This window comes from Erinaceus europaeus, chromosome 4, assembly GCF_950295315.1.
Source record: "Erinaceus europaeus chromosome 4, mEriEur2.1, whole genome shotgun sequence".
Classification (NCBI taxonomy): Eukaryota; Metazoa; Chordata; class Mammalia; order Eulipotyphla; family Erinaceidae; genus Erinaceus; species Erinaceus europaeus.
In genome coordinates, this window is record NC_080165.1 from 96,926,301 (window position 1) to 96,947,358 (window position 21,058).

The following is a 21,058-nucleotide window of genomic DNA, read 5'->3' on the forward strand; positions in this document are numbered from 1 at the left end:
TTTAAAGAAAATTTCTCCTTGTGACATTAGAGGAAAAACTTGTTTTGCCTATGAGTATCAGGAACCCCAAATCCATCATGCATACTCACATAGAAACTGAATACACACACACACACACACACACACACACACATATATATATATATACCCTTCCCATGGTATAATAATCTTTAATTCAAGGAACTGACCTACCACCTCTACTAGTAAAAAAATTTTAAAACAAAGAAACAAATGCAAAGCCACTATCTGGGGAAACTTCTGCAATTCAGGTATTACTGGACTACTCAGGCTCAAACAATCTACAATGATGATAAGTGCACAGAAAAATAACTGTGGACTATTTCAAGCAATGATCCACCATGGCAGAAACTCAGACACATCAAACAAGAGCTTTAGTGTTTGAGAACTTGAGCACCATCAATCTGTATGAGATCTCAAAATAGTTTTGTTTAAAATGACTGCAGCAATAGAGTGCAGAAATCATATGAAAAGCTAGAGGCCTATAAGGAAATAAAACTAAAAATATTTTGAGAAGAATAAACTATGACTTTCAGAAATTAAGAACACAGCAATTAAAATTTAAGCTTTTTAAATCTTTGTTTATTGGATAGAGACAGCCAGAAATAGAGAGAGGAGGAGATGATAGAGTGGGAGAGAGACAGAGAAACACCTGCAGGCCTGCTTTACCACTTGTGAAGGTTTCCCCTTGCAGGTGAGGACCAGGGGCTTAAACCCAGGTCCTTGCACATTATAACATGTGTGCTCAACCAGGTGAGCTACCACTTAGCTCCAAAGCAATTAAAATTTAAAGTATGCATGTAAAATTGTTTACCCTTTATTGCCTCTCTAAATCCTTACCATAATGGCAATGAAATAATTTCAATTCAGAAGACAAAGAGACCAAGATCATATCTGATATCAAATGAGAACATAATTTTGAAAAATGGATAGTGTGTGAGTATGTATTTACTAAACTAACAGACTCAAAAGAGTTAAAGCTCAGGCTCTTCAGATGAGAAAATTAAATGGGGAGAAAAAGCTGATTTCCACTGCAGAATCCCCCCCCCCCAAAGTATATTCTAATACTTAGCAAGTCTATTTTTTACTCTGCTTTCTTCCCTAACAGTCTATGTAAAGAGTGCTTACAGAGGGAGGGTACAAAAGCACTGGGAGAAAGATAGTGATTTTGTTAGTGAATAAGGTGTGTAAATACATATTTTGAGGAGGTGCAAGATATATCCCTAAAAAGTTTTTAATAACAGTGTCACCTCAGCTGAAATAAATTAAATAATTAAGAGCACTTAACCACCACATTCCTAAGTAACTTTATACAATCAAGTGACTGCTTCCCCCCATATAAGCCAACAGAATTTACACCCTATGGAGTTGAATTAGAGACATTCTGCCCCGACTACAGGACACAAAAAAAGTAAAATAATGCAAGACTGGAGACATAATGAAAAATTAAATCAATGATAGGTAGATAGAATAGGTAGAAAGAATGATAGGTAGATATAATGACAAAGTATACTCGATGGGCCTAGACCTCAAATAAATCCCTCTCTCCATTTTTTCCGGTCAGCTCTATCAGGAACAACAAAATAGACTTTGTGGGCCTACATAGGACCTTGCCCTTAACCTAGATCAACAATGGTAGAGAATGTTCCATCCTCCAGAGGGAGGATGGACAACATACTCTATGCTACACCTGAGGAAGATGGGTCCATACTGGGGCAGCAGAAGTTAGATCTAGAGGGATGTAGAGGTCACACAGGCTCCTAAAGTAATCATGGGCCCCAGATCACATCAAATCCATGTAGTTCACAGTCAACAATATTTATACCCCTTTCCCATATTAGGGAAGTACTCTCTTCCCTGATCCAGCTTTCTGATCCTTTTCCCAGCCATGACATCATCTCCCCAGACAATAATTAGGATTCACCTGCATATCAGATTTCAGGCTCAGGCAAAACAAACAAACAAACAAACAAAAAAACCACTAGTATATCTACAGGCCCTTTGAAATATAACTAAAATATTCCCACTAGCTATCTACAAATGGAGGACCCCCCCAATGCTTCACCTGTACTATTCCAGTGATAGGTCCATGATTGTCCAATAATTTCTTTGGCTTTGTATATTAACTCTCTTTTCAGCCATCAGGTTCCAGATGTTAGCAGGATGTGACTAGACTTCCCTGGACAGACAAACCCACCAATGTGCCTTGGAGCTCCGCTTCCCCAGAGCTCTTCCCCACTAGGGAAAGAGAGAGACAGGCTGGGAGTATGGATAAACCTGTCAATGCCCATGTTCAGTAGGGAAGCAATTACAGAAGCCAGACCTTCAACCTTCTTTATCCCACAATGATATTGGTTCCATACTCCATTAGGGTTAAAGAATAGGAAAGCTATCAGGGGAAGGGTTGGTATATGGAGGTCTGGTGATGGGAATTGTGCAAAGCCATACCCCTTTGATCCTATGGTTTTGTCAATGTTTCCTTTTTATAAATAATTTTTTTAAAAAACCATGTTAAAAAAATAATGACAAAGTATTACAGTTCCTACTCTTGTTTGATTCCCAAAAGAAGTTAGGAATTGGAACTTACTGTCTGGAAAAGGAATTGACAAATGAAGAAGTCTAAATACTGACATTTGAAAGAAAGCGAACTAATTCCCCTACTCAAACACTCTTCAGTAAAGTTTACCAGTCAAAAAATTCTGACTGTAAGAGATATTTTAGTATTAATATTAAGCTCTCCTGGTAGTCTTTTTTTTTCTTTCCCTTTTTTTTTTGGGTAGAGACAGAAAAAATGATAAGGGAAGGGAGGTTAAAAAATTAAGAGACATCTGCTATACTGCTTCATAATACATAGAACTTCCTTCTTACAGGTGGGGACTAGGAGTTTGAACTGGGGTCCTTGAGCATGGTTATGTGCATGCTCTACCAAGTGTGCAATTTCCCAGCTCCTATTTACTCATTTTTACATAGGTTTAAATATTTAATACACATGGTAATTATTTTGATACATACTGCCCAAGATTAGCTAAAATAAGGATAAGAAAGAGGAAGAGATGGTAGAAGAAGGGGTGGAAGGGAATAGATTACTCAGTATCAGAATCTTTATAAAATTCCTGAAATAAAACTAATAGTGTTGCCTATAAGCAGAAATTGAGAAGTGTACTTTCACATACTGCTACTGGAAAGATGAAGTGTAGAGTGTCTGTGAAAAACAATTTGCCCAACATCTCATCAGTAATATGCAGTTCCTTCAATCCAATCATTTCAACTCAATTTCACCACTAAGAAAAAAGCATAAGCACATAAGAAACATAAACACATGGACGCTGAAGTATTGTTTTCAGTGTTTTTCTAAGTGGCAAAGAACTGTAAATCAAGTGGCTGTCTTGTCAGCAGAGAAGTGGGTAGTAAACTATGCAGAATTCACACCATGCAATGTTATGTAGTCCATTACAGAAAATGAATTAGAGCTGTTTGGAAGGATTCCCAAAAGGCATCACTTATTTAGAAAAACAAGATTGGTGAAAGATTGTATATTCTAATCCAATTTCTGTAAGTTAAACAATGAAAATAAACCTTTGATGTACATATTATATAAATGACTACACAGGATTACTGAGAAAGACTTGGAAAAAACTCAACACAGGAAGCTAATGTAAGTAAACAGTAAAAAGAGAGAATTACCAAGTATATGAGAGTAACACTACACTAAGAAAAAAAATATATATATATACACAAAATCTTATGTGTGGGTAGTCATTATATACATTAAAATTTAATATAAAGCCCCCGCATCTATGGAGATCTAATTTTTGACAAGGAAATTCAAAATATTAAATGAAAAAAGGAAAGTCTCTTCCACAAATGGTGTTGGGAAAAATGCATTGGAGCATTACAAAAGAATGAAACTGGACCACTGCATTTCATCACACACTAAAGGAAATTCCAAATGGATAAAGCACTTAAGACAAAAAAAACATCAAATACTTAGAGGAAAACATTGGCAGAACTCTTTTTAATTTATATTACTGATTAAATAATAATTTACAAGACTATAAAATAATAGGGTGTAATTTCACACAATTCTCCCCAACAGAGTTCAGTCCCATCTCTTCTATTGGAAACATCCCTATTCTTTATCCCTCTGGATGTATGGACAAAATTCTTTTGGGGATGCAGAAGATGGGAGTTCTGGCTTCTGTAATTGCTTCTCTAGGGGACACGGAAATTGGCAGGTAAATCCATACCCCCAGTCTGTTGTTATCTTTCCCTAGTTGGGTAAGGCTTTGGAAAGGTGAGACTTCAGGACATATTGGTGAGGTTTTTTACCCAGGGAAGTCAGGATGAAATCACAGTAGCATCTGCAAGTTGATGGCTAAAAGCAGTAAGATATAAAGCAGGAAAAATTGCTTAATATAAAAGAAAGGTAGAAAAAATGTAGGAACAGAGCAGGTGAAATTAGGGGGTCTTTGGGTAGAAAGAAGCAAGGAAGTCCATTTTAGGTATGTTCCAAGGGGCCAAAGACTTCACTAATTTTTCTTAAGCCTGATAGCTAACATGCAAATGGACTAAAAATAATGTCTGGGAAGATGGTCAAAGTTGAGAATAGGACTAGAAAGCTGAATTAGGGCAGAGAGTAGCTCCCAAATATGAGGAATACATATAAATACCATTAACTGTAAACCCCATCAGTATGATCTTGGACCAATGTCTATTCATATTTAACACAGGAGCCTTTCTAACCTGAGTCCCTGTCGATCAGAATTAGCAGTGTTTGGTCACAACTGGGAATATTCTAGGCTGCACTCATTTCAGGGCCAGTTTTTCTCTAGTAGCAGAGTAAGATGATCCAGCCTCCCTTTGGAGAGTGGGGCAGTCCCTACTATTGTTACTTTAAAGTGAGGGCAAGGTCCTGGAGATGTCCACAAAAGGGTTTATGATGATGTTCCTATTGGAATTCATTAGTGATGGTGGAGAGAGGGATCTAATCGAGGTCTATGTCCAGCATATCTATGTGGGAATCCAAGGATTCCCTGACTAGAGCCCCAAATGATTGTGTGGCCTGGTATTAACCAAAAAGGCCATCATTAAAGTCTGCCAGTCTTTTGGAAGTACTTGTTTTGGTTTAAGTTTTAAAAGTATCTTCAATGACTCAAGTCTAATCACAAGGAAAACAAAAACAGTAATAAGCCACTAGGACTACATCAAATTGAAAAGCACAGTGAAGTACACAGTGATGTGGCCACTACCAAAACAGAGAGAATACTTATGGAATGGAAGAATATCATAACATGCCTTACATTAGACAGAAATGTTAATAATCAAAATATATAAGGGCTCCCAAACTCCAGAACTAAAAGAAAACCCTATCCAAAAACGAGGAGAAGATATTAGCAGAGCATTAATCAAAGAGACCCAAAGGGATAACAAATATATGGAAAAATCAACAGTAATTAAAATGGCATGCTTGGGAGAGTTCCAGAGGTTTAGCTATGGTGTAGCAGCAGCTGTGTTTTTGCTCTCCCAATCAACTAGTAAAAGCAATGAAAATCACCTGACAACTCAAAATACAACCAGGATTTCTTCAAAAACTCACTAAGCCACAGATGAGTACAGACACATCTGGCTCGTGGACAAAACAAGGGGGGTGAGAGAGTGATTCCCAGGAATAAAAGACTTTACTCAGTGACTGCTGGCACCAGACTGGGAGTTTGGCAGCTGAGGTACACCATTTCTGGGTCCTAGTTTTAGCAACAAAATACTGGTAAAAAAATAAAATCACCTAAAAACTAACAACTTACAACTGTAACTTCTGGAATTTCCATTATTACTGCCCCACAGAGGCTGAAACAGCAGCAGGAAGACCCTATATTGATATCAAGGTCAGAGAACCCATCCAGTAATTCAGGATGAAATCTCCCCTCCCCCAACAGGGAATACAGAGAAACAGAATACCTTAGCACAGCACCTCCTATTGGCACAACAACAAAATTCACACTAAGTTAGGAAACAAAAAATATATAGAGACAGCAATGATAGGAGCCCAAATGACCAGACAGACTCAGATCTAGAAAAACATGACAGAGATTAAGTTCAGAAAACTTATTAAATCAATTCAAAAACTAAAGTTAAGATTCAATAACTCAGCAATTATTCTACCAAAGAATTACAAAGTACAGAAACAAACAAACAAGACTATGAACAGAACTGCAGGGCCTAATGAACACTTTAGAATGCCAGCCACAAATCTTGTATCCTGCTAAATTATCATTCAAATATGAGAGAGAAATAAAGATCTTTTCAACCATTCAGAAACTGAAGGAATTTGCCACTACCAACCCTGATTTGCAAGAATTTCTGAGGGAAGTCCAACATGAAAAGAAGCAAAGGAATCCAAACTTTTAATGTGATGATCAGTACTAGAAGAGAACCAGGAACACAACAACAACAGGGCATCAGACACAGGAAAGGGAAAGCAAAATAGAGCACCACAGTCCAATACTGGTGAGCCAACTTGAAAAAGACTCCTGTAGATACTGTTAAGTTATACACAATATTCATGATAACCACAAAATAAAATATAGCATAAAAATAAATAGTAAACATATACAGTAGGCAAGACTTTTATAGTAAACCATCCACGGATAACAAACAGAAGTAGGAAAAGAGTCAAAAATAATAAAATAAAATAAAATAAAATAAAAACCTTAACCTTGAAACAAAAAACAGAATGGCTATAAGCAAATCACATTTATCAATAACCACCTTAGATATGAAGGGCTTAAATTCACTAGTCAAAAGACTCAGAGTGACTGAATGGATTAAAAACAAGACCCATCTATTTTGTGTCTCTGGGAAACATGCATCCTAAAGAAAGACAAACAGAAACTCTGGGTGACAGCCTAGAATAAGATATTCTCTATCAATAATGCAAATAAAATGGCAGGGATAGCCATTCCAATATCACATAAATTAGACTTTTGGGCAAGGAAAGTGAAAGATATGGATACTGCTTATTGGTCAGATGATCAACCCAACAGGAAGACATAGCCATCATTAATATATATGCTCCCAATATGCATGCACCCCAATATATTTTTACAAAAGGTACTTACTGACCTACAAGAGATAGATGCATTTCTAGAATCATACCACCTGCCAACCCTAACCCCAGAGGATGTGGACAGATTAAACAAGCCAATTACTAATTTATAAATTGAATCAGTAATCAAAAATCTACCCAAGAATAAAAGCCCAGGCCCAGACAGCTTTAATAATGAGCAACTATTCTCCTCCAGCTATCCCAGAAAGTTGAAGGGAAAACATTGAAAAACACATTCTATGAGGTGAACATCACTTTTTCCCCCTAATCAGCAAGGGGCTTTATCAGAAAAGAAAACAATAGACCTATATCCCTGATAAAGTCCATTTTCAGAGCAATTTTAGCTGAGAACTTCCCTCACTTAGGAAACCCTCAGAATGTTCTCATTCAAGAGGCAGAATGATTACCCAGACTTATAAATACAAAAAGACCAATGCCAAGGCACATTACTATAAAACTATCAAAACTCAATGACAAGGAAAAACTTTGCAGGCTGCTAGGGAAAGAAAAGAAGTTGCATACAAAGGTAGAGCTATAAGACTTTCATCAGATTTCTCTTCATAAACCCTAGAGGCAAGGAGAGAGTGAAATGACATATTAGAAGTTCTAAAAGAGAGGGAATTCCAGCCATAAACCTTGTATCCTGCAAAAGTATCCTTCAAATATGAGGGAGAAATAAATATTTTTCTCAAATATTAAAAAAATAAAGGAATTTGCCACAAACAACCCCACCTTAGAAGAACTACTGAACCAAGTCCCACAAGAAAGGAGGAAGCCAAGTTCCAAGTGGAATGAGTAGCAGTAGACTAGAACTAAGAGCATATTAAAACTAGGAAAGAATAAGCAAATAATGGAGGGAATTAAAGGACAAAGCAGTGCTAACAAATGTTTGTTAATCAAGATCAACTTTAAAAAGACTTTTTAAATACACAATGCTAGTTGTAACACTTATGGTAACCACAAAACAAAGAACAGAGATTTTAAACTGAGGAAAACTATAGTGGTTGAGAGGTGTGTGTATGTATGTGTATGGGGTGGGGGGTGGGCACACACTTTTGGTGACATGTCAGAGAGGAAATAGATGTAATATTTCAAGTTCTTTAACTGCCTAGCCAATAGCTCTAAGTACAAACATTTGTTTTAGCCTAAGTAATCAGTAACCAATACCTCAGATTTATAATATGATCAAACTCTAAAACTGGGATTTAATTGTTCAAGGAGTTCAAAAAATATGTGTGTATATAGTTTTCTAAACATCTAAGTCAATTACAACTTTAGACCAGACAGATCAAGACCATTTGGCCCTGTCAGTATCTAAAATATGAATATGTTCTTATACCACTAAAGGCCACAAAGCAAAGTAAGGCTTAGTGTATTACTATAGATGCTAACCATTGGATTAGCATAAAACAACCCCCCAATTAACCTGGTTTTAATAACAATTGATTATTCCTACTCTAAGCTCTTTCTAACACTATAAGAAACCCCTTGCATCCTCTTTGGGGTCCTCATTTCTCCTAGTCCTGGAACCTATAGGACTATGCCCACACTTCTTGATAGTTATTCTCGTTCCTTACCACCATACCACCTATGGTGACCTTAACCAAATTGCTACTAGTGCTTAAACCGGGAACAGCTGCTGGCTATGATAACATCACCCCAGAACTCATTCTTAACCTGGGCCCCGCCGCAAAGAAGTGGCTCGCTTCATTCCTGTCCCACATCTTGGAATCTGAGTCTATGCCCAAAGTTTGGCATCATGCGAAGATGATAGCGGTTTTGAAACCAAAGAAAGACCCAACACTGGTAAGGGCAAATGCTAGAAGAAGAAATTATGCTGCTACTGAATACTTACAGTGGATTACAACCAGATTTGGAACTTGAGATGTCAATTTCACAACTCTTCAAACTTGGTGAGATCTTTCTTAACACATGGGACTGCATCCACTTTAGATGGCACATCTAACAAAGTTACAGATACTAGGTATGGGAAAGGATATAGGGTACTAGGTACAGGTATACATATAGCCATAAGTTATGGGAAATTATATAACTCATAGTATTAAATAGTCCTTGATGAGCAGACTTAGACCTAACAAACCTAGATTTTTAGTTATAGTGTCTAAGAAAGCACCATAAATTCTCTAATATATTAGACTTAGAACAATATAACAGAAAGGTCCAAAGACAGAGCAGAAAACACTGATTCTGGTTGGGTTCAACAAATGAGAGTCTAAGGTCATCAGACAAAGAGAGGACTACAAGAGTAGGATAAGGGCAAGAGACTGGCTCACTTAATAATGGTCCATTTGGTCAATATCATACCACCTCACCATCTGGAGCCTTAGGGAATTCTTTGATTCCCATACAAATATAATGGGCCTAGACCTCTAATGGATCCCTCTCTGTACCACCACTGGTCACTTATATCAGGAACAAAAAGTCCATTTTGGGGCCCTCTCAGGACCTTGCCCTCACTATAAAGCAGCCATGGTAGGGATAGCCCCAGTCTCCAAGGCAAGCTGAGGTATCTCACCCTGCCAGTTGAGAAAAACTCATCCTGAAATGAGTGCAGTGTTCTCAGCTATGACTGCGAGCTTCAAGCTCAGATCAATAGGGATTTATGAGTAACTTAGGCTATGGTTCTAAATATAAATATACATATGGCCCCTGGATCAGGTGGATGGAAGTAAATAGTTAATTTTATCCACAGAAGTTTTTCAAGACTGAGAGCTACTTTCTGTCCTAATCCAACTCTCTAGTCCTTTTCTCTACTCTGACACCATTTTTTCAGAAGATATTTTTATCCAACTTCATGCTAGCTATCAAACTCAAGCAAAACTACCATAGTTGTGGGCCCCAAGAAACATGCCTAAAATGGATATCCAAGCTTTCTTCCATCCTAAGAGCCCCAGTCTCATTTGTCCTATCCCTACTTTTTGGTTCCTGTTCTTAACCATTATATCTCACTTTATGTCCTGCCACCTTCCAGACACCAAGTCGTAGATTCAACCATGATTCCACCTTGACTTCTCTGGGCAGATGACCTCACCAATATATCCTACACCCTCACCTCTCCAGAGCCCTACCTCACTAGGGAAAGACAGAAACAGGTTTGGGATATGGATGCACCTGCCAACACCCAATTTCAGTAGAGAAGCAATTACAGAAGCTAGAACTCCTACCTCTGCACCCCAAAAACAACTTTGATCCATGCTTCCAGTGGAGGAGAAGTGATGGAAGAAAGAGGATAAGAGGGCTCTGAATTCTAGCACTATCATGTCCCAGAGAGTAAGGACAAAAAAGAAAAATATTTGGATGTAGTAATAGGGTCACGTGTGGCTTGGAGGGGAATTGAGAATTGGACCTGGAAGGAAAAGGGGCAAATATGTATAAATGTAGACAGATAGTTGTAGAGATGACAGTTAATCCATATCTGCACCCTTGGGAGAACCGTGATGGTTTGCATTGGAGGGACTTGGAATTCTGAATTTTTCTGGTGTAAACAGTGTGGAATTATACCCCTGTTGACATGTAATTTTGTAAATCAATATCAAAACATTAATAAAAAATTTCAAAAAACCCAAAACACATAAATCAGTGGCATTTCTGTATGTGAACAAGGAATATTAGGAAAGGTAAATAAAAGACTCAATCCCACTTACAATAGAACCCCCCAAAATGTTATACATTGGGGTGACTCTTACAAAGAATGTGAAGGGCCTTTATAATGAAAACCATAAGACTTCATTAAAGAGAAGTGGGAGAGCATTACTTGTTCCCAGACTGGAAAAATAAACATTGTAAAAATATCCATTCTACAATCTCAATGCAATTCCTATCAAAATTCCAATGACATTTTTCAAGCAAATTATACAACTTGTCCAAAAATTCATGTGCATCTACAAAAGGCAATCAATTGCTAAAGCTCTTCTGAGAAAAAAATGAAAAAACATATAGGCATCACACTTCCCAATTTCAATTTATATTACAAAGATATAGGAATCAAACCAACATGGTACTGGAATAAAAATGGACACTTGGATTAATGAAGTATAATTAAAACCCAGAAGTGAGCCTACACATGTACAACCACATATGACAAAGGGGCCAAAACCATCCAATGGGCAAAGAAGCTCTCTTCAACAGATAATGCTGGGGAAAATGGACAGCCACATGTAGAAAAGTGAAACTAGACCTGTTAGTATGCTTCTAAATTTTGCTTCTAAGATCCCTTCTGTTTCATTGGTTTAATCCCCCCTGCTTGACACTGTATTCTATTTACATAACAACTGTTAACTAAGCACCACCCTGCCTCCAGGGCATTGGTTTAATCCTCACTGGTTCGTGCTTTTTCCTTCTCCCTACACCCCCATCCTACGTACATCCTCTTTGGACCTGACTATTCCGCAGCAGGAGAGATAAGGACAAGATTGTGATTAGAGATAGCTTAGATTGTGCTGCGTTCCACATGAATAAAGACTGAACTGCATACCACTCAGCCATGAGTCCCTGGTCATCTCTGTCTCCTGCCTGTGAAGCTCTTCGGACCTGACTCTTCCGCAGCAGGAGAGATAAGGACAAGATTGTGATTAGAGATAGCTTAGATTGTCCTGCGTTCCACATGAATAAAGACTGAACTGCATACCACTCAGCCATGAGTCCCTGGTCATCTCTGTCTCCTGCCTGTGAAGCTCAGCCCGGCATAACGGCACCTAAACAGGGACCAGCTGTCGTATGCTTTACATTGGTTTGTTCTAACCCTCCCCCGCCAAGAGAATTGGATGAGTCCAGTTAATTTCGCGGGCCTGCTTGGCCCCGCCCCAAGGAACCCCCAGAGAGGGTTCCTGAGTCCTGAGTCCGAGAGTTCCTGAGTTCCAGAGTTCGAGAGTTTCAGAGTTACAACGTAAGAGAGAGTTCCACAGTGGAAGAGTTTCAGGGGGTTCCCCAGTACGAGAGTTCCAGAGTTCCAGAGTTGGAAAGTTCCTGAGTTCCAGAGTAAGAGAGAGTGCTTGCGCCACCGCAAAGAGACAGCAGAGTTCTGTTTGGTGATTAGTTTGTCTTAGTTTATGAATCGTTGTTCCTGAATAAAGAAATACAGCTGCCCTGCCCAGCCGTTGTCTCCGCGTCTCTGTTACCCGCCGTGAAGCTAGCCCGGCCAGCCAGAGCCGCCGAGAATTTTAACAACAAATGGCGCCCACGTGGACCTGACCTGCGCATCTCTCAGATAAGTAAAGACAATTTGGCTACCTATGCACTATGGCCTTCTCTTCTGCTTGTGAAGAGATCTCCAAAGGCCTCTGCTCTTTCTTCACGAGACTGTTTTGCTGTTTCTGGAACATTTATCTCTGGACCACTCTGTGGTTTCCACTCGCTCAGGCGAAATCAAAACAGCCAGCGGGAAGAGCCAGCGAGCAGGAGGCAAGGTGCGGAGCTGCTGTTTCCACCTGGTTAAACAGCCAGCCAGCCGGCTGCGCCCAGACATCCCAGCGCACCGCACCCGCAGCCCCACAGCCCCACAGCCCGCAGGAGGCTGACGCCAGCACGCAGGAGCCCGATGCCACCACGCTGGAGCCCGATGCCAACACACAGGAGCCCGATGCCACCACGCAGGAGCCTGATGCCACCACGCAGGAGCCCGATGCCAGCACGCAGGCCAGCCCACAGGATCCGGCTCTCCACCACGTGGAGCAGGGCACTGGACGCGTGATCCCTCCACGCTGCTTGGCCACTGCGAGCAGGGCAGCAGACATGACAGGGCCATGGGGCAGGGCCGCTGCGGCCTATCATGGTCACCACCCCTGGGCACCTAGGCCCATGCCTTCTACAATACTGGCCCGCCTGCCCTCTTGCTATGAATTCTGGAATGATCCCGGACCTCCCGGACCCCTGGGCTCCCTGCCGAAACTGGGCACACGAGATCTCCAGCTGCCGGTCCGGTCTGAAGGCAGACAAGCTGGAGTACGCAGAGATTTGTGCAGAGATCACAACCTGCAATTCCTAGAAGTGGAGCTGCTCGAGAATGGAGCTGCGCGGGAAGCCACCTCCGAATGGTGACCCCCCCCAACCACTAAGACAGTACAGATTTAAATTCGTGTTTCAAATGACATGTCTTCGTAACAAAGGTTTCTCTCCTTGTGTATTAATGACCATGTTTATGTGTATGTTTAAAGTTTGGTAAACAGTAGCTTTAAGGCTAAATTCTTACTAGTCAAAGTTAAATGAAAAAGGTTTTCAATGTAATTCTCATAAAGATAAAATTAACTTACATTTAAAGTCTAAGGTAAAAATTAGTTAACAATCAATATATTTTAACTAAGTTAGTCTAAACAAAAGGTTAAATAGACTTGTTGATATGTAAAACACTACCTTCTCTATTAGAAATGGTAGATCGCACAATGGCTATGCTAATTGTTCTCATGCCTGAGGTTTCCTCTCCGGCCCACACCTAGGGTGTGTCTCCATCTTGAATGGGTGTAACAAAAGGTTAAAAGATGTTGTTGATATGTAAAAGTCTCAAATTCCTTCTCTATTAGAAATGTTGGATCGTGCAGTAGATATGCTAATAACAAGTTTTGTTTCATAGTAAGTAAGTTGCAGCCAGCTGCCTGTGGGACTCTAGGCTGTTCCCCGCCCCCATGCAATTGCCCGTCGAGGCAAGTAGCCCCCCAAAAGCAAGGCAAATTATACAACTTGTCAAAAAATTTGTGTGGATCTACAAAAGGCAATTAATTGCTAAAGCTCTTCTGAGAAAAAAATGAAAAAACATATAGGCATCATACTTCCCAATTTCAATTTATATTACAAAGATATAGGAATCAAACCAACATGGTACTGGAATAAAAATGGACACTTGGATTAATGAAGTATAATTAAAACCCAGAAGTGAGCCTACACATGTACAACCACATATGACAAAGGGGCCAAAACCATCCAATGGGCAAAGAAGCTCTCTTCAACAGATAATGCTGGGGAAAATGGACAGCCACATGTAGAAAAGTGAAACTAGACCTGTTGGTATGCTTCTAAATTTTGCTTCTAAGATCCCTTCTGTTTCATTGGTTTAATCCCCCCTGCTTGACACTGTATTCTATTTACATAACAACTGTTAACTAAGCACCACCCTGCCTCCAGGGCATTGGTTTAATCCTCACTGGTTCGTGCTTTTTCCTTCTCCCTACACCCCCATCCTACGTACATCCTCTTTGGACCTGACTATTCCGCAGCAGGAGAGATAAGGACAAGATTGTGATTAGAGATAGCTTAGATTGTGCTGCGTTCCACATGAATAAAGACTGAACTGCATACCACTCAGCCATGAGTCCCTGGTCATCTCTGTCTCCTGCCCGTGAAGCTCTTCGGACCTGACTCTTCCGCAGCAGGAGAGATAAGGACAAGATTGTGATTAGAGATAGCTTAGATTGTCCTGCGTTCCACATGAATAAAGACTGAACTGCATACCACTCAGCCATGAGTCCCTGGTCATCTCTGTCTCCTGCCTGTGAGGCTCAGCCCGGCATAATGGCACCTAAACAGGGACCAGCACCAACGTTGGACCTAACACGCCCATCCACCAGATAAGTAAAGCCGTTTGGCTACCTATTCACTATGGACTGCAGATGGCAAGGCAGGTGTGGCACATGGTCCTGCTGCTCTCTCGTTCTCAGCGTCTCTTCCCACCCAGCTTTTGGCATCTGCTGCTGGAGCCGCGCCTGATCTGCGGGCAGCCGTGGACCACAGAGTCCATGAGAATGCAGGTCCCACTGCCACCTCCACGGCATCACTTTGGGCCACACTTTGGTTCCCTGACCAGGAAACTTTGGTTCCTTATGACCGTGAAACTGGTTCTTTATGACCGTGATCGTAGAGCTTGGGAGATGCACAGAGATTTCCCCTGGGACTTTCTGGACTTCCTCTAGCATGTTTCCCGTGAAGAAAGACTACTCTAACTTGAAGAGCATTCTCCATTACGCTGGCAGTCCCCAAGAATGGAGATATGTGGTTAGTTCTACCCTACTGATACGATTCTTTCTTCGAGGGGAAGACGTTTTTAAAGATCAGTGCCTGCAGCAATCCAGCAGAAATCGTCAGAAGCACCCTAAATGGAATTGAAAGGAGCTTTTTGGACTAGGACGCTCTCCAAGGACTCATGATGCTACATGGTGAGATCTGGATAATCTGGTTCAAGGTTAAAGAATCAAAAGCTGCCTACGGCTTTTCTCTCAATTACCCGCTTGTTGTTCTCTCTGAATATCTTAAGTTTGCTGTCTGCTTTCAGTTGCATTTCATAAGAGTGATTTAAATGACTGATTTTTGTATGACATTGACTTTAAAAAAAAAAGCTAGATGCAGCCATGATTTCTAGAGACATCCAAAAACAGTCCAAAAAATTGTTTTTTTTTCTCTTTTGATTTTTTACATCTTAGAAACTTTTAATCACAAAAACTGTATGAGTATGGGTGGGGCAGATTGCACAATGGTTATCCTAGTGATTCTTGTTGGGTAGTATGCCACCTCCCCCAGGCTTCTGCTTAACCATATGCCTATATAGGGATTTACTGATCCAAAGCTTTGGTCTATTTACACAAATCACTTTTACATAAAGCACTCCAGGGCATTGGCGGTTCTATGATAGGATTCTCGCCTGCTCCACCCCCTCCTTGTCACACCCTGATCCCTTCTTTGTCACACCCTGATTTTCACCAATCACTTTTCTCTCCACCCTCTCTATATCACATCCTGTTTCCACCCTACTTGGAGAGTATAAAAACAGCTGCTCTTCTGATTAAAGACACTTGGAAATTGCTTTCCGGCTCCGAGAGTTCCAGAGTGTATCTCCTGTGGAAGTTGATGCAGCACGAGTTCCTGATTCCTCTCCCACACAGCAGCCTAGATCAGCTCCAGTTGAGTTCTCTCCAACCCAGAGAGCACTAGCTCGGGAAGAAGTACCCTCAGGCTATCCCGGCAATTCTCATGCCTGAGGCTTTTAACCATGGTTCTTCTGTTTACCTTTCCACATTTTATTGAGTTTAAACTGTTTAAACAACCTTAAAATCATATTAGAAAAGACTTCAAATTATAATAGAGTTATCAATTATAGTAAACTTCTAAACTCCTACAAGTTTTGTTTCACAAGTAAGTGAATTACAGCTGCCAAGTCTTCACCTGAAAAAACATATGCTCAAATGGAACCCCAGGAAATCCATTTGGACCCCTGTTCTCTGACATCGCCCACAAGATGGCATGACTACAATGCACCTCCCATAACCAATGATGTGACCTCGCATGACCTGAAGAAACTGATTCACAGACTCCAAAACTCACTCTCGACAAAAAAGCAGAATTCCCCATCTATACAGACGTGCAGCATTTCATCCCCTGGCATTTAATCTGTGGTCATCTGCTTTGGACTGACACTTCTATTGGACTTACTGGTACACCTCTTGGACACTTTACACAACTTTACAGCAGTTTCCTTTTATGCTGCTGGGTTTCTCAAAGACTGACTGCAGCTAGCTGCCTTGGGACTCTATAGGACACACCCCTCCCTTCTTGCTAGGTCCTGCCCACACAGGCAGGAAACGCCCTTTAAAGCATGAAGTGCCCCCAGAGGCAAGAGATGCCCACAGAGGCAGGAAACGTTGTTTAGCCTGATAGGCCTTGCCCTTTGAGACAAGAAACGCCCCCCTTAGGCCTCCCCTTGGCATCACACTGGTTCTTGCTGCTCTCTTACTTGTTCCTCCATGTCATGTGCTAGTTCTTTTGAAAATGCCTGTATGATATAGGTTTCTGTTCACCCCACACTCCTGATTAGTTAAAAAGAAAGGGGGAATTGTTGGTATGCTTCTAAATTCTGCTTCTAATATTCCTTCTATTTCATTGGTTTGGTACCCCCTGCTTGGCACTGTGTTCTATTTACATAACCACTGTTAACTAAGCACCCCCTGCCTCCAGGACATTGGTTTAATCCTCACTGGTTCGTGTTTTTTCCTTCTCCCCACACACCTATCCAACATACATCCTCTTCGGACCTGACTCTTCCGCCGCAGGAGAGATAAGGACAAGATTGTGATTAGAGATAGCTTAGATTGTGCTGTGTTCCACATGAATAAAGACTGAACTGCATACCACTCAGCCATGAGTCCCTGGTCGTTTCTCTCTCCCACCCACGAAGCTAGCCCGACATAGAGCACCACATAACACCATACACGAAGGTCAAATTGAAAGGGATTAAAGATCTAGACATTAGACTAGAAACTTGAACATTTATAGAAGAAAATGTTGGTGAAACTTTTACGGAGGACCTTCACATCAAGGATGTATTTGGGTGAATTTCCATCTCCCTTGGAATGGGGAATAAAAATAATAGTAAATAAATGACATTTTAAACTAAAAAGTTTCTACATGTCAAAAGAAAACTAAACAAGAATAACCAGGCAGCCCAGTAAATGGGAGAAGGTATTTGCACATCAGACAAACAACTGATATTAAATATCTCTATAGAATTGATACAGAACTATAAAAGAAACACAATAAATCAATAAAAAGTAAGCTAAAAATTAAACTGACAGTTTTCTAAAGAAGAGATACACATGGCCCACAGACATATGAAGAAATGCCCTACTTTACTTATCAGAGAAATGCAAATTAAAACTACACTGAGATAACATCTCACACCTGAAAGAATGACCTCCATCAACAAACCAGGAAGTGATAGGCATTGGAGATGTTGTAGAGAAAAGGGAATTCTGTTTCAATGCTGGTGGGAATGCAAACTGGTACAATCCCTATGGAGACTGTTTGGATAGTCCTTAAATAAAAATGGAGGTACATTGTTGTGGGGCTATGTGTAAGCTTGATAGAGCTTAGGGAGAACTCCCCCCATCCTTGGATGGAGGGCTGAGAAGATACCCTCTTGTTAGTCTCTCTCAACCAAGGTGAGAAAAGGGGAGAAACCGTCTCTCAGACTAAGTTCTTCCCTTCTTGACTCTCAAGCCCACAGAAACCTCAATACCCCTTTCCATTAACTGCAGGCCACATGGCCGCCTACTTTAAGATTCATTTACTCAAAGTTCACCTCACCTTCTGATCACAGAAGAGAACACACCTTATCACACACTCCTAGCAGTGCCCTTTGATGTCTTTAATCTGCATCAAACCTTTCTTATCTTCTCTCTTTCTTGCCTTAACTGGTTCAACCCCTATTCTCCTCTCAAAAGCCTCTGGGTAATTAAATTCCTTCATCAGGAGATGAATTATCTTGACTTTTATGTATCTGCATCAATTCTTGTCATACCAGCCCCCTACCATAGGGGCAAGCTGACTTTTAAGAAACCTGTAATTTCTGACATATTTGAATAATGTTCTTTGTTTGGTTTTCTATTTAAACTCTTGCCTACCCGCTAATAAACAAGATTTTAGATTTGAGAGCATATCATTTCTCCCCGGTGTCTTTACTTCATTTCGACCCTTGAGCAAGTGAGAGAGAACCAGCCGGTTGCCTTCCTGCTGGTGTCACCCCGCATGAACGCTGACACAAGGTGATCTTGAAATACTAAGTTTATCCAGTGGACAATCAAAATACTTAGGAGAGACATATGCATCCCTATGTTAATAGTTGCATTATTCATAATAGACAAAGTGTGGAAGCAGCCTAAATGCCCATTATCAGATGACTGGCTAAAAAGTTACAGGAGTCAGCTTGAGGAAAAAGAATGTGAAGCAGAGAACATGGTGACCTTATTATATGCAGATCTTCATGGACAGGGTTTTCAGGGGACAAGACTACATTTCGAAGAAATATGAAGATTCAGCACAATCACAGGAAATTGTTATGGAGGTCAAAGAAGGCTCAAGATTCTCAGGAGTCCCAGTTTACAGATCAGTACCCTAATTACCTGAAACATCTCTATGTAGAAGAAGAGAAAGATTAAGGAAGCAACTTAGAAAAGTCTATCACACTTTGTCAGAAGAACAAATTGATCAGACTTTACCAGAAGAACAAGGTAACAGTGACAAGGCTTTGTCTGAAGAGCCTTGTGGTATTGATGAACCTCAGCCTAAAGAAGAACAGTGTATCAAAAGAGTAAACTTTATTTCTATTCCAAATAAAAATAAAAGGAAAACATCACATCAGAAGGCACAAGAAGAATATTAATAGGTGCATGCTAAGCATGCTGCTAAAAAACAGGAATTGGAGAGTAGATGACAAGAAAGAGAAGAAGCTCAGAGACTCTACAAAAAGAAGAAATGGGAGAATTCAAAATATTGAGTAAAAAGACTAGAAAGGGCCAACCAAACTTTAATTTACAAATGGAGTATCTTCTTAAAAATATTCAAAACAAGGCATTTTGTTCTTAAGGGTTAAAATAAGCTCACACATATACAGTCACCTGGTGTATGACAAAGGGGACAAAATAATTCAATAGGATAAAGAATGTCTCGTAAGCAAATGCACCTGGGAAAATTGGACAGCCACATGTAGAAAAGTGAAACTAAACTACTACCTAACACCATACACCAAACTCAAATCAAAATGAATCAAAGACCTGCATATTCGACTAGAAACTAAAATTTATAGAAGAAATGTTTTTAATGAGATAATTTTCTCTCTTGTACTTCTTAATCTCTATTAAATATTTTTATTCTATATATGTATTACTTTGAAGTTCTTTAGTGTTTATAATCAAAGTCTTTTATTGCTATAGCTTATATCTGTTACCAAATGACCTGTGTTTCTCTGAAAGAAAACTATCAGATGGTTTTGCAAAATAAAGAACTGAAACACATGAATCTTTTTTTGTTTGATTTTGTTTATTTTTACCAGAGCACTACTCATCTCTCACTTATGATGGTGCAGGGGACTGAACCTGGGACCTTGGAGCCTCACTCTCAAGAGTCTCTTTGCATAACCATTATTCTATCTCCCTCACTCCAATGAAGTTTTAAAAAAGAGAAAAAAAGTAGTCAAACTATCACTAAAACTTTGTGAAAACTATAATGGCTATCCCTGGGGGTGACAGGCAAGGGTGGGAAGGGAAAAGCAAACAATTCTGGAGTGAGTGTGGTGAGGAACTATATCCTATAATATAATGATCTTATAGAATATTATTAAATCACTAATAACATGATTTTAAGATCATCTGCAAATGTAAGTTTAGCTATGTATCTACTGCAGCACCACAGTGAACATATACTGGGGAGAAATGGATACAGGCACACATCTTCAGTTTCCTAATACTAAAAGTCTTCTATGCTCTAAACCTTGTACTAAAAACTTCAGAAGATGACTAATTTACTCTTCACAGCAAACTTTGGTGGTAACAAATACTGTTATTGTAATTGCTGCTATTTTGCACATTTTTCAGATGAGGAAACAAAGGAGCTAAAGCCTTTTTCCAGAAGAAAATGTTAGTGATAGAAGGTGTGCAGTGAGTGAATGCTAGAATAAAGTGAACAGGAGAGAAAATGCAGAACGGAAACTACAAATGGTAGATGAGCGTGACCTAGAGCCCAGTAACTAAAAGCTCAGTCTCCAGAAACAAACAGATCTGGATATGAGTCACTCTTTCCAATGGAGAAGTAAATGGCCTTGAGAAATTGACTCTCTAAGACTCAATTATGTCTGCCAGATTTAGCAAGTAAAAGTGCATGAAGGAGAACTAAATTTGAATTTAGTTCTTGAATTTGAATTCTGGATAAACGATGAATAATTGTCATATGTCTTATGTGATATCTTGCACATTATCCTAAAAAAAGTATTGTTCATTTGAAACTCAAATTAACTTCCTCAGTTTTCTTTTATCGATTTAATTATGATCAATAAGCCCATTGAATAAGAGAAGTACAGTTCTACACAGTTCGTACCACCAAAATTCCGCATCCCATCCCTTCCACTGGAAGTTTTCCTATTCTTTATCCCTCTGGGAGCATGGACCC

At 39.9% G+C, this 21,058-nt stretch overlaps 1 pseudogene; it reads left to right on the forward strand.

Annotated features, from left to right (window-relative positions):
* Nucleotides 1–19,480, forward strand: part of LOC103121626 (thyroid transcription factor 1-associated protein 26-like) — a 43,912-nt pseudogene extending 24,432 nt beyond the window's left edge.
* Nucleotides 19,481–21,058: the final 1,578 nt, after the last annotated feature.